At 43.7% G+C, this 14,122-nt stretch overlaps 1 protein-coding gene across 9 annotated transcripts in view; it reads left to right on the forward strand.

Moving 5' to 3' along the window:
- Positions 1 to 14,122, forward strand: part of FAM13A (family with sequence similarity 13 member A) — a 505,365-nt gene that overhangs the window by 11,264 nt on the left and 479,979 nt on the right. Inside the window, exon 1 of one of the 9 annotated variants that reach the window (XM_029597847.1) lies at positions 8,157 to 8,291. The exons of the other annotated variants lie outside the window; for them this stretch is intronic. The gene's annotated coding sequence lies outside the window, so the exon portion shown is untranslated. Of the gene's footprint in view, positions 1 to 8,156; positions 8,292 to 14,122 lie in introns of those variants that run through there. 9 annotated transcript variants of the gene reach the window in all.

The following is a 14,122-nucleotide window of genomic DNA, read 5'->3' on the forward strand; positions in this document are numbered from 1 at the left end:
ACTTCTTAGTAAATTAGAAAGTCATGGGATAGGTGGCAGTGTCCCCCTGCTTTTTAATATAGTTACAAATGACCTGGAAATGGGAACAAGTGAAGTGCTCAAGTTTGCCAATGACAGAAAATTATTCAAAGTTGTTAAATCACAAGAGGATTGTGAGATATTGCAAGTGAACACTGCAAAACTGGAAGACTGGGCATGCAAATTAAAGGTAATGTGTGCAAAGTGATGCACTTAGGGAAGAGTAGCCCAAATTATGGCTACAAAATGCAAGGTTCCACATTAGGAGCCACCACTCAGGAAAGGGATGTAGGTGTCATTGTTGAAAATATTTTGAAATCTTCTGCTCAGTGTGCAGTAGCAGCCAAGAAAGCAAATAGGATGCTAGGGATTATTAGGAAAGGAACTGGGAATAAAACCAGAGAATATCATAATGCCTCTGTATCGCTCCATGGTGTGACCTCATCTTGAGTATTATGTGCAGTTCTGGTCAACACATCTCCAAAAAGATATAGCAGAATTAGAAAAGATAGAAAAGTGACCAAAATGATAAAGGGGATGGATCACTTCCCCTATGAAGAAAGGCTAAAGAGGTTAGGACTCTTCAGCTTGGAGAAGAAACAGCTGAGGGGAAATTTGATAGAGGTCTATAAAATGAGTGGAATGGAACGAATAAACATTAATCAGTTGTTTATTCTTTCAAAAAGTGCAAAGATCAGGGGACACACAATGAAGGTACTAGGTAATACATTTAAAACTAGTAAGAGAAAATATTTTTTTTAATGCATAATTAAACTCTGGAGTATGTTGCCAGAGGATGTTCTGAAAGCCATTAATGTAACTGCTTTTAAAAAAGATTTGGACAAGTTCCTGGAGGAAATGTCCATTAGTCATTATTAAGGTAGAGTTGCAGAAATCCACTGCTTATTCTTGGGATAAGCAGCTTGGACTCTATCTACTCCTTGGGATCCTGCCAGTTATTTGTGACCTGGATCGGCCACTGCTGGAAACAGGATACTAGCCTGGATGGACCCTTGATCTGACCCAGTATGGCAAGTCTTATGTTCTTTTGTTATGATCATGAGACTATATCCTAAATCTAGATGATCACTATATTCTACCTCATATCCGTAACGAAGTCTGTTTATATCCCCCCTTCATATTTGTTCTTCTGTTGGTTATAAAACAATGTTGATGTACAATTACAGTTGCGCAGTAATCTCCCATTTTTTTTCCTTTATAAATTTGATTGTAATCAGCCTTGAGACTAACCTAGGGAAAAGGTGGAATATCAAATGTTCATAAATATATTTTCCCCACTGCAGCTGTAGTGGAAGGTACAAGCTCTCATTTGACTCTGACCCTTAGTTTATAGGAAATCACCATCGGCTTTTTTTTTTTCCATTTTTGTGTCTTTTATTTATGGGTGCTTCTCTAAAGCATAGTTGTTCCCAGTTAATGATTCCAGCTTTACTCATTTTCCCTTTTGCGCCTCTTCCTCTCCCAGCCAGGAAAAAAGAAAAAGTTGCCAGTTTTTAAAGATATTTATATTTAACCTTTTTGCTTTATGTCTTAGAACCATCCGACATAACAAGGACAGCCCTTACCCTCCCTAAATCTCCTCAAGCTCTTGGTGTTTCTTGAAATCTCTCCTTCCATTAGGCAGTGAGAGGAGACTAAACTCCCATCTTGCTCATTCTCTGTATCTCCTGCCTGGAGCTCAGGTACATTTTCTATGAGGAAGCAGAACTCCTCCTGTGCAGTGAGACAGGTTCTTCTTGGACAGACCCATCCATGTGTTTCCCACTTTGTAAATCACTTCTGCCCACTTGTCACAGCCCTGCCAGGCCCCAAGGGCCACATTAAGTTTGCATCACTGATATGAATGGGGGTCAGATGCAGAAGCCTGATTATCCTTTGCCACATTCGGTCCTGGTGCCTCTCCTCTTTCCATGCTTTATATGGTCATGGACCGCCTTCTCTTTCACATGCTCTTCAAGGAGAAGGGATGCTTCTCGCCCACATAAGTGCTGCTTCCACCTCTTGTGAGAGTGGAAGGGGAGTGAAGCAGTGGTAAGGGCAGAGTGGGTGAGTGATTAGGAGAGGTGGGGCATCAGAAGGGCAGGGTGCATGGGCTGTAGAGCAGGGCTTCACCAACCTGTCCTAAGGACCCCATAGCCAGTCAGGTTCTCAGGATATCCACAGTGAATATGCAAGAGATAAATTAGCAGATATTGGGTTTCCAGTACATGCAAATATATCTCATACATATTCATTGTGGATATCCTGAAAACCCGACTGGCTGTGTGGTCCCCAGGCCAGGTTTGGGAAGTCCTTCCCTAGAGCCTCTGCACTTGGTCCAGGTGCATATTTGGGCCTAGCTTGATATGAAATATATAAGGCCCCTGCTTTCACCCCCTACTTGCTCGCCTGTGTACCTCACCAGCCCTGCCTATTACCCTAAGACACGCACTGATCCAATACAGGTCAGGAGAGGGTAGGATAAGATGAGAACTGTCAAGCTGAAGCCATGCTGTAGAGACCTACAGAACTTTTTTTTTTTTTTTTTTTTAAATATTGGCCATCAAACCAAGGAGCATCTGCTGAAGAATGCTGGGCTATTTAGTCTTTAGAGCAGTGGTTCTCAACCTTTTTTCTATTGGGACACACTTGACAGATAATGCTTACAGGCGTGACACACTGAACACGACTCAATGTAAACATATACTCTGCATCCAGAGGAACCCAACCCCATCCCCCAACCCCATCACCAAACAGTCAGGCCCAAACCGTAAACTCAGCGAGGCGAGTGCCCACTCTCCCAATGCGCGCCCAGGCACCGCGATTCAGTATTTAAATTAGGGCCCGCGCTAGACACACTAGCGCATCCCTAGCACCTCCTTATTGGCGCTGACAGCTGATGCTTAATTTTACCGGCGTCGATTGTCGAACCCGCTGACAGCCATGGGTTTGGAACACGGACGCCGGCAAAATTGAGCATCCATTTTCCGACCCGTGGGCTGATTTTTTTTTTTTTTTTAAAGAAGATTTTTTTTATTTTGGGTCCTCTGACGTAATATCGCTCTGTTTTTTTCTGCTTTTCTATATACTTGCCCAGTGCTGTCTCCTTTGGCAGGAGTTAATTTCTGAGAGTAAAATGTGCAGCTTGGCCATACATTTTGCTTTCTGTATTGCGGGTGACTACCTAATAGGTTCATCAATATGTATTTGCATGTGATGAGCGCTATTAGTTTCGGGGGGGGGGGGGGGGGGGGGGGTTGGTTGGTCGCGTGTTTTCCACGTGCTATTACCCCATACTGTATAAGGGGTAATAATAGCGCGTCAAAAACGCGCAGCCAAACGGGGGCTAAACGGTGCGCTCGGCCGAGCGCACCATTCTGTATTCGACTGTATGGATACAGAGCAGAACTAAGATATTTCAAATACAATTCGCTATATAAAAAAGATATTCTGATTCTGGTGCTATTTCAATAGCAGAAACACAAACTCCCTTACTACCAGACGCATTGTAAAATACAAAATATGAAAAAAAAAACCCACTCAGCACATGTAGCAAACCTTCCATACCATTGCAACACTAATTCAAGAACTTCCTCTGAAAAGGCAGCAGTGCACGTCCTACTGAGAATGAGAAAACGCAAGAAAGAAGATTTGATATAAATCCCTACCTACTAGTAAAATACCTCACCTTGGTCACACATACAGATCCGACATTCACCAAATACAGAATAAAAGACCACAAATTACAAATGTGGAGACAAAACCTGGAATGGAAACCTCAAAAAGCCACTCTGCATGCAGTGCAAAACCGGAGAGCTAGAAACAGAAATACAGATAGAAGAAATGCACATTCCCAAAACTGACCTATTATGGCTCTTGCCTCCATCACTCCCCTTTCATGCCTCCATCATCCTTCACTTTTCCTAATTACTCCCTTTCAATCATCCACTCACACCCACATCCCTGTGCTCCTTCTCTCCCCTGCTTGACTCTCCTTAACCCCATTCATCTCCCCCCCCCTCACCCAGCTACCCCGACCCTCTGTTTCCCTCCCCTTCCTCCTCAGCAGCCCCCACACTCCCTCTCCATTCTGCCTTCATCTTCCCAACATACCCAACCTTTCCCCCATCCTCCACAGGGTGAAGAGGTCCTCAGCAGCATCCCTCCCAGACTCAGCCGGGGAAGATAAAGTTTGTGTCCCATCAGGCTCAGAACAGCAGGAGCTGGCAATGTCTCGCTCTGATCTGGGTGAAGGAGGAAACCTCCTCCCACTGGGCCAGAAAGAGGAGAAGGAAGTGAGAGCAGCCTCCCATCAGGCCCAATGTAAGAGAAGTCAACCAACTCCCACCCAGGCTGATAAGGAGGCAGCCTCTTGCTGGCCCTGCGACACAGCTCCCAGGACCTCGTGACACACCCGTGTGCACCGACACACCTGTTGAGAACCACTGCTTTAGAGAACCTGATAGTCCAAAGGGAGAATAATTGATGGAATAAATTTCTTGTCTGGCAATGAATCTTCACAAGTAAACAGTTCATGTAAATAACAGTAAACCTGTCCTTCCCCTCCCCACCTCCACCACCCCATGACATCCGTGGAGCATTTCCACTGCTTTCCCGATTCCTCCTGGTGTCAGACAGTTCCAGTCCGAAAAGAGACACAGCACCCCGAGGCGGTCTAATGGCACGCTGCAGCACACTTTGCAGTTCTAGCCTACAGCAGGAGTTATAAAGAAGCATGGTGCCTTGAAAAACAGTAAGAGCAGGCAGCAGAAAGCAGTGACGTTTGGGAGGACGGCACCCTTGCCAACTGCTATCATGACGAAGCACAGACCAACCACTTCTGCTTCTCCTGGGGCATGTTGCTGTAACTTGGTGGTCAGAGCACAGAGCTGCAAACCTGGAGATGGGAGCTCGGTTCCCTCTTCCACTGTGTACTCCTGGGGGGGGATTCTGCAGAGCCGTGAAATGCAGAATTCCCCCTTTCCCTTCCCGTCCTCAGGCAGAATTGACCATGCACTGTGCAGAATTCATAAAGAGCTCGTGTGAGTGCGGAAATGTAAATAGCTGGCTCTACCAGCTGGAGGGAGGAGGGAAAAGCCAGTGCAGCTGTTTCTGCAAAAAAAAAAAAAAGGCTCCATGAGCTTGTGGGAGGAGAAAAGAGCTGGACAGTCCTAAATTCAGCTGAAAATAGGAAGTCCATATTCAGCCACTGGGTGCCTAAGAAAGTTAGTGGATAAATTTATTCAGGTAACAAACAGGCTGATGCAATAATCAGAGAGTTAAGAAACTCTGCTGGTTTTCAGGGCAGTTTTAACGCTCAGATTACAATTTTTTAAAGTTCCGATACAGTAAGCCGATGCTATGCAAATACATAGGGATTAAAAACAACACATTAACTGCAAAATGTGCATTCAGCACAGGACAGAGGCACATTTTAACTTAAGAAGGGGGTGTGCGTCTCTTACAAGCCAGTGGAGATCATGGTGGCTAACTGCAGCCGTGGTTAACTGCCACTTAGCTGGAAAAGACAGTATTTATCTGGCAAGTGTTCCTGAACTCTTCGCCTCCCCCCTATTTTCAGGTCTTATGCCAGCGTAGCTCTGATCTAGAAGTTGTTTCCAGCACTAAAAATATCCAGACTAGGCCAATGCATCTCTCTGCATTGGGGAATACTAGTTATTGTCCTCATTCGTATGGTATTTCCATATGAGGGCGCTAAGCAGTACTCCTATTTTTGAATGCACATTTTCCGCGTGCAAAACTCCTTGCTGCATTGGCAGTAAATCTTGTGCACAGAAAATGTGTGTTGAAGTGCAGGCAGAAAGGTGCATTCAGCTGAACCGCACCTTTCTGCATCGTTCTCTTGGCTTGGATAGGACTGCGCGGTGGCTGAAAATCAGGGTTATCTGGCAAATGTAGCTAAATAACTAATACTCTGACCTGGAAAGCCCCCGAAGCGCTCCTGCCATAGCTGGATAATATTTTAGCTAGGTAAATTATCCAGCAAGGTCAGCAGTGAGGTTTTTTAAATCCTGGCATTTGTCCAGTTGAATGCCAAGTTTTGCGAGGCAGAAATATTGAATACGGACTTCTAGGTGCCTAAATTTAGAGACTGTTTTTTTTGTTTTTTTTTAATATTGGCCTCAATGGCCTGGTGGTCTGGACAGAGACATTACGGTGTGTGAATGTTCTTGTTCAGAATTATGCTACAGAACCCTTAATACTACAAGGATCGGGTGGGTGCAGCTTATCTCTGAGTCACCTTGCTTGCAGAGCACCTTCCTTACTGCAGGGGATTATGGGCTGCGAGTGCCATCTTAGCTCTGCAGGTTCATCCAGCATTTATAGTAAGCAGGTGTGAATATCTCCGGTACAATGGCTTGGAAAATGGCACCCAAAGCAGGGTGGAATGCTGTCCATTCTAATTCTGGCAATGTGGTATTTTGGATTTGCCTTTGTTTAGTTTTAATTTATACTTTTCCTGGTGAGTTATCCTTTACCTGTTTCCCTTAGGAATTGTCAGTGACCGAGTTTCCAGAGTTTGTGCCTCCAGAGCAAAGTGGGAGGGTCTGCAGCTCCCTCGAATTATTTTGCCTATGTGTTTTGTTTTGTTTTTTTCTTTTTAAAGTACAGCATGATTGATGCTGTCCTTATGGGATCCCTGAGAAAATGATTTTTTTTCAAGAAAAAAATCGGGTAATAGAAAGACTAGGGGGCATTCCAAGAAGTTAGCATGGGGCACATTTAATACTAATCGGAGAAAGTTCTTTTTCACTCAGCGCACAATTAAACTCTGGAATTTGTTGCCAGAGGATGTGGTTAGTGCAGTTAGTGTAGCTGTGTTTAAAAAAGGATTGGATAAGTTCTTGAAGGAGAAGTCCATTACCTGCTATTAATTAAGTTGACTTAGAAAATAGCCACTGCTATTACTAGCAACGGTAACATGGAATAGACTTAGGGGCAGATTTTCAAAGGGGTACGCATGTACCCCCCGAAAACCTGCCCCAACCTCCCCCTGCACACGCCGAGCCTATGTTGAATAGGCTCGGCGGCACGCGCAAGCCCCGGGACGCATGTCGGGGGGGGGGGCGTGTCGCAGCAGCGCGTAATCCGGGGGCGGGGCCGCGGACCTGGTTCCGGCCCGGGGGCATGGCCGAGACCTTCGAAACTGCTCCCAGGCCGGGAAAGGGAAACTGCCTCAGGCAGGTGTAAATTTTCAAACAAAGGTAGGGGGGGGTTTAGATAGGGGAAGGTGCGGGGGGTGTGTGTGTGTGTGTGTGTGTGGAGGGAACGGAGGCAGGCTGCGTGGCTCGGCGCGCGCAGGCTGCCGATTTTGTGCAGCCTTGCGCACGCCGACCACGGATTTTAAAAAATACGTGCTTATCTATTAAAATCCGGCGTACTTTTTAAAAATCTGCCCCTTAGTGTTTGGGTACTTGCCAGGTTCTTATGGCCTGGATTGGCCACTGTTGGAAACAGGATGCTGGGCTTGATGGACCCTTGGTCTGACCCAGTATGGCATGCTCTTATGTTCCTACACTTTTATGGTGTGTTTTTTCAAGACAATGTTTAATGTAGAAGACACTCACCTTTGTCAGGCACAAGGATAACCAAAGGATACTGATTTTTACAAAACTGAAAACCTGTAATTGTGGAAGTGCACTCACACAGGAAGAGGATTCTGGTGTGTGGACTGTACTGCGGAATGCTCCCGACAGGAATCTGTTCAGTTTACAGCACGTCCAGAAGCAGGTCGGGCAGCATGCAAGAAGTAAATAGTAACTAGGAAATAAAGCTGCCCAGTGGCAAGCAGGATGTACACAGATTTCTTTGGCTGAGGCTTGGTTTTATGTTTCAAAGACAAAGATTCTCTCTTAGAAAACTGAATTTGAAAGTAAAGATGTGTGTGTGTGGCCCTGTCACCTGATCAGTCCGGAATACCAATGGAAGAGCTCTGGGTCAGATTTCAACTCCAGAGCCCTAATCACCCCCAACCATGTGGGCGCCCAATCCCAGCAGCAAGCACGCCGGTGACTAAATCGCAGAGATTTCCAGCAGTGAATTGTAACCGCAGGCTGGTTCTTCTGTTGTTAGCAACTTACTAGGACTCCCCTCTTTCCGGTTGTTCTCTGTCCGGTTGACCCTTTCTGGACGGCAGTGATATGATGGGACAGACGTTACATCTTTTTTTTTCTTCGGAGGAGAATTGCTGATTGATTACATCCCGATTTGCAGTCTCTTCCCGAGAGGATGGGGGCAGGAGCATTAGCCCTGTGCGTAAGTACAGGCTCGGTGTGCACTACTCCATGCGGCTGGCGCAAGCCACCAGCAACTAGCAAGCTTGCAAAATTGTTGAAAACGTGTTTTGTTTTGTTTTTAATTCCTCTTCCTTATGCTTTAATAATGTATTTAATGAAGCTGAAAGAAAGATGTTTTATATTTTGATCTGGTAAATATTTGTCTCTTTCGGGTATATTCACAGGTAATAAGTATTCAGTCACGTTGTTAGTCTGATCCGCATTTGGGGAACTATGATTAGTTGTCTTTGTAGAAATGTTGCACGATGTAGTCAATGGTTACATTACAATTAAAAATAACCAAGAAGGAAATAAGGGACAGTGGGTTGCAGGTCTGACCTGAATACTTGCACTGTTGATTCAGACAAGCACTCAGGGAGTAAATCTCTAAAGCTGTTTTATAGTGGAAGGCACTTTTTTTATATTGACTACTCCTGGGGGAATTCTGCACACAAAAACTTAAAATTCTGCAAACTTTATATTGGTCAAAATAACACAATTTACATGACAGTCTAAGTAATTACATTTTAAATTAATACAGAAAAAAGTTATTACTTAAAGATGCAAAAATTTAAATATTTTGAGCAGAACTTCCCTAGAAATTCACTGTGTCCCTTCCACTAGCTCTCCCTACTCCCCTGGCCACTTTGCCCTCTCAGGCCACAACTCCTCCACCTGCCAGTATCTCTCCCCTCCACTCTAGGCTCATCCCCTTCCACTCTATTTCCAGTCCCAGAGTTTGACCCCGTTCTCAGTACTGTCCCTCACACAGGCTCCCTCTGTTCCTCCCTCTCTCTAATACACATACACACACCCTCATACAGGCTCCCTCACTCTCTTGCACACCCACACACATCCCCTCATACAGGGCCCTCTTTCTTGCATACACACCCACACAAGCTCCCTTTCTCTCTCACACATACATCCTCACACAGGCTACCTATGTCTCTCTTTCATGCACCCCTTCACACAGGCTCTGTCTCACACATACACAATCCCTTCACACAGGCTAGCATCCTCACATATACACAAGCTCCCAATCTTTCACACACATACACACTCCTTCACAATCTCCTCATATAGGCTCCCTGACTCTGAAACCCACACTCAAGCATCCCCCTCTCTTATCTCCCATGCTCTCTCTCTCACCCTCCCCCTCTCCTCTCTCACACACATATTCTCTCTCACCGGGGTCTTCCTTCTTCGCCATGAGCGGAGCACACTCCGTTCGTGGCACACGGGGGGGCCTTCCATCTTCACCGTGAACGGCGCGCCGGGGCCTTCATCTTCGCTGCGAAAGGACTGCGTCCCGCGGCACGCCGAGGTCTCCTCTGCTATTTTCTGCGCAGAATTTGGCAATTCTGCGTGGGGGAAATTCTGCGCTCCACAGTAGCGCAGAATTCCCCCAGGACTAATTGACCTGTATGTTTCAACACGTTTGTTAAGAACATAAGAACATGCCATACTGGGTCAGACCAAGGGTCCATTAAGCCCAGCATCCTGTTTCCAACAGTGGCCAATCCAGGCCATAAGAACCTGGCAAGATACCAAAAACTAAGTCTATTCCATGTTACCTTTGCTAGTAATAGTGGCTATTTTCTAAGCCAATTAATAGCAGGTAATGGACTTCTCCAAGAACTTATCCAATCCTTTTTTAAACACAGCTACACTAACTGCACTAACCACATCCTCTGGCAACAAATTCCAGAGTTTAATTGTGCATTGAGTAAAAAAGAACTTTCTACGATTAGTTTTAAATGTGCCACCTGCTAACTTCATGGAGTGCCCCCTAGTCTTTCTATTATCCGAAAGAGTAAATAACCGATTCACATCAACCTGTTCTAGACTTCTCATGATTTCAAACACCTCTATCATATCCCCCCTCAGCCGTCTCTTCTCTAAGCTGAAAAGTCCTAACCTCTGTAGTCTTTCCTCATAGGGGAGCTGTTCCATTCCCCTTATCATTTTGGTAGCCCTTCTCTGTACCTTCTCCATTGCAATTATATCTTTTTTGAGATGCGGTGACCAGAATTGTACAGAGTATTCAAAGTGTGGTCTCACCATGGAGCAATACAGAGGCACCATGACATCTTCCATTTTATTCACCATTCCCTTTCTAATAATTCCCAACATTCTGTTTGCTTTTTTGACTGCCGCAGCACACTGAACCGACGATTTCAATGTGTTATCCACTATGACACCTAGATCTCTTTCTTGGGTTGTAGCACCTAATATGGAACCTAACATTGTGTAACTATAGCATGGGTTATTTTTCCCTATATGCATCACCTTGCACTTATCCACATTAAATTTCATCTACCATTTGGATGCCCAATTTTCCAGTCTCACAAGGTCTTCCTGCAATTTATCACAATCTGCTTGTGATTTAACTACTCTGAACAATCTTGTATATTCTGCAAATTTGATTATCTCACTCGTCTTATTTCTTTCCAGATCATTTATAAATATATTGAAAAGTAAGGGTCCCAATACAGATCTCACTCCACTGCCCACTCCCTTCCACTGAGAAGCCTCTCATGAGGGACTTTGTCAAATGCCTTCTGAAAATCCAAGTATACTACATCTACCGGTTCACCTTTATCCACATGTTTATTAACTCCTTCAAAAAATTGAAGCAGATTTGTGCGGCAAGACTTGCCTTGGATAAAGCCATGTTGACTTTGTTCCATTAAACCATGTCTTTCTATATGTTCTGTGATTTTGATGTTTAGAACACTTTCCACTATTTTTCCTGGCACTGAAGTCAGGCTAACCGGTCTGTAGTTTCCCAGATCGCCCCTGGAGCCCTTTTTAAATATTGGAGTTACATTTGCTATCCTCCAGTCTTCAGGTACAATGGATGATTTTAATGATAAGTTACAAATTTTTACTAATAGGTCTGAAATTTCATTTTTTAGTTCCTTCAGAACCCTGGGGTGTATACCATCCGGTCCAGGTGATTTACTACTCTTCAGTTTGTCAATCAGGTCTACCACATCTTCTAAGTTCACCGTGATTTGATTCAGTCCATCTGAATCATTACCCATGAAAACCTTCTCTAGTATGGTCTCTAGTACGGGTACCTTCCCAACATCCTTTTCAGTAAACACCGAAGCAAAGAAATCATTTAATCTTTCAACGATGGCCTTATCTTCTCTAAGTGACCCTTTAACCCCTCGATCATCTTAACGGTCCAACTGACTCCCCCACAGGCTTTCAGCTTCGGATATATTTTAAAAAGATTTTACTGTGAGTTTTTGCCTCTACAGCCAACTTCTTTTCAAATTCTCTCTTAGTCTCTCTTATCAATATCTTACATTTAACTTGCCAACATTTATGCATTATCCTATTTTCTTCTGTTGGATCCTTCTTCCAATTTTTGAATGAAGATCTTTTGGCTAAAATAGCTTCTTTCACCTCCCCTTTTAACCATGCTGGTAATCGTTTTGCCTTCTTTCCACCTTTCTTAATGTGTGGAATACATCTGGACTGTGCTTCTAGAATGGTATTTTTTAACAATGACCACACCTCTTGCACATTTTTTACATTTGTAGCTGCTCCTTTCAGTTTTTTTCTAACAATTTTTCTCATTTTATCAAAGTTTCCCTTTTGAAAGTTTAGCAGGAGAGCCGTGGATTTGCATACTGTTCCTCTTCCAGTCATTATTTCAAATTTGATCATATTATGATCACTATTGCCAAGCGGCCCCACCACCGTTACCTCTCTCACCAAGTCCTGTGCTCCACTGAGAATTAGATCTAAAATTTCTCCCTCTCTCGTCGGTTCCTGAACCAATTGCTCCATAAAGCTATCATTTATTCCATCGAGGAACGTTATCTCTCTAGCATGTCCCGATGATACGTTTACCCAGTCAATATTGGGGGTAATTGAAGTCTCCTATTATTAGCGCACTACCAATTTGGTTAGCTTCCCTAATTTCTCTTAGCATTTCACTGTCCGTCTCACCATCTTGACTAGGTGGACGGTAGTATACTCCTATCACTATAGTCTTCCCTGACACACAAGGGATTTCTACCCATAAAGATTCAATTTTGCATTTAGTCTCATGCAGAATGTATATCCTGTTGGACTCTATGCCATCCCGGACATAAAGTGCCATACCACCTCCCGGGTGCTCCTCTCTATCATTGCGATATAATTTGTACCCCGGTATAGCACTGTCCCATTGGTTATCCTCCTTCCACCATGTCTCTGAGATGCCAATTAAGTCTATGTCATTATTCACTGCTATACATTCTAATTCTCCCATCTTACTTCTTAGACGTCTGGCATTAGCATACATCTTCTCCTCACAACCTTTCTTCTCTACTTCCACATGTCCCGATCCTGGCACTTCTTCTCAGCTCAGAACTGTTGATGATTTTTTCAACTTGGGTCCGTTGCTGTTCTTTCTAGCCCAGGGGCTGCTGCTACTCCATTCAGCCCCGGTTAACAGTGTGTTGCTGAGGGCCACTGCTGCTCCTTCAGCAGGAACCAGGTGTAAACGTTTAGATGCTTGAGTTTTTTCCAACTTCGCATGTTCACCTCCTTCAGTCTCATTTCAAACAGCTTTTTAATAGCTTTTTTCTGAACTGCCTCCACCCAGTCTATATATCCATGCGGAGATATACCCTCCGGAATTGAACCCATTATTCAGGGGACGTCTCACTAACGACTTGTATGGGGCATTATCATCTCTACTTATACACTGTAGAATCCCTCTGGCTCTGAAACAGTCATTAAAACAGATTTTCTTGTAGGAAATGTAAATGTAAACAGTTATACGTAAGAAGAATAGCAGGCTGATTTCACCGGATAATTGCTCCTCACTGAAAGCATTGATATTAACCTTATTCAGCAGTTGGATATGTTTTGATTTTATTATCTTTGTATATGTCAATGTTATTTAGTGCTGCCAAATAAGGAAACTATGATGATTTTGTCATGAAAGAATATGCAGCTGTCATTATTGTTAAAGAAACCATTCTGAAGTGTCCATGCATTGACTCTCCAACTACTTCACATGGAGTGAAAATGGATTTTACATATAGCAGGAAGGTATAAATGATCTAGAAAAGGGTACAACAAGTGAGGTGATCAAGTATGCAGATGATGCAAAGTTATTCCAATTTGTTAAATCACAGCAGATTGTGAGAAATTGCAGGAGGACCTTGCAAGATTGAGAGGCGGGGCATTCAAATGGCAAATGAAATTTAAGTGATGCACATAGTGAAAAGGTATCTAGGCATCATCGTGGACAGCATTTTGAAATCCTTGGCTAAGGAATTATTAGGAAAAGAATGGAGAATAAAATGGAGAATGTCAGAAGACTTGTGTATTGCTCCATGGTGAGACTCCACCTAGAGTACTATCTGCAATTCTTGTCGCCGCATCCCAAAAAAAGATATAGTTGAACTGAAGAAGGTACAGGGATTAGTGACCAAATAAGGGGGATGGATTGGCTCCTCGATGAGGAAAGGCTAAAGAGGTTAGTGCTGTTCAGTTTGGAGAGGAGATGGCTGAGGGAGGGATATGATAGAAGTCTATAAAATCATGTGTGCAATAGAACCGGTAAATGTGAATTGGTTATTTACTCTTTCAAATAATACAAAAACTAGGGGACACTCCATGAAGTTAGCAACAAATCGGAGAAAAGTCTTTTTCACTCAATGTACAATTAAGCTCTGGGTTTCATTGCCAGAGGATGTAGTAAAGGCATTTCCCCTATTCTTTGTACTTTCTGAAAGAGAAAACAGATTTGCATTTACCTGTTTCATTCCACTCATTATTTTATAAACCTCTATCAT

Source organism: Rhinatrema bivittatum, chromosome 1 (genome assembly GCF_901001135.1).
Source record: "Rhinatrema bivittatum chromosome 1, aRhiBiv1.1, whole genome shotgun sequence".
Classification (NCBI taxonomy): Eukaryota; Metazoa; Chordata; class Amphibia; order Gymnophiona; family Rhinatrematidae; genus Rhinatrema; species Rhinatrema bivittatum.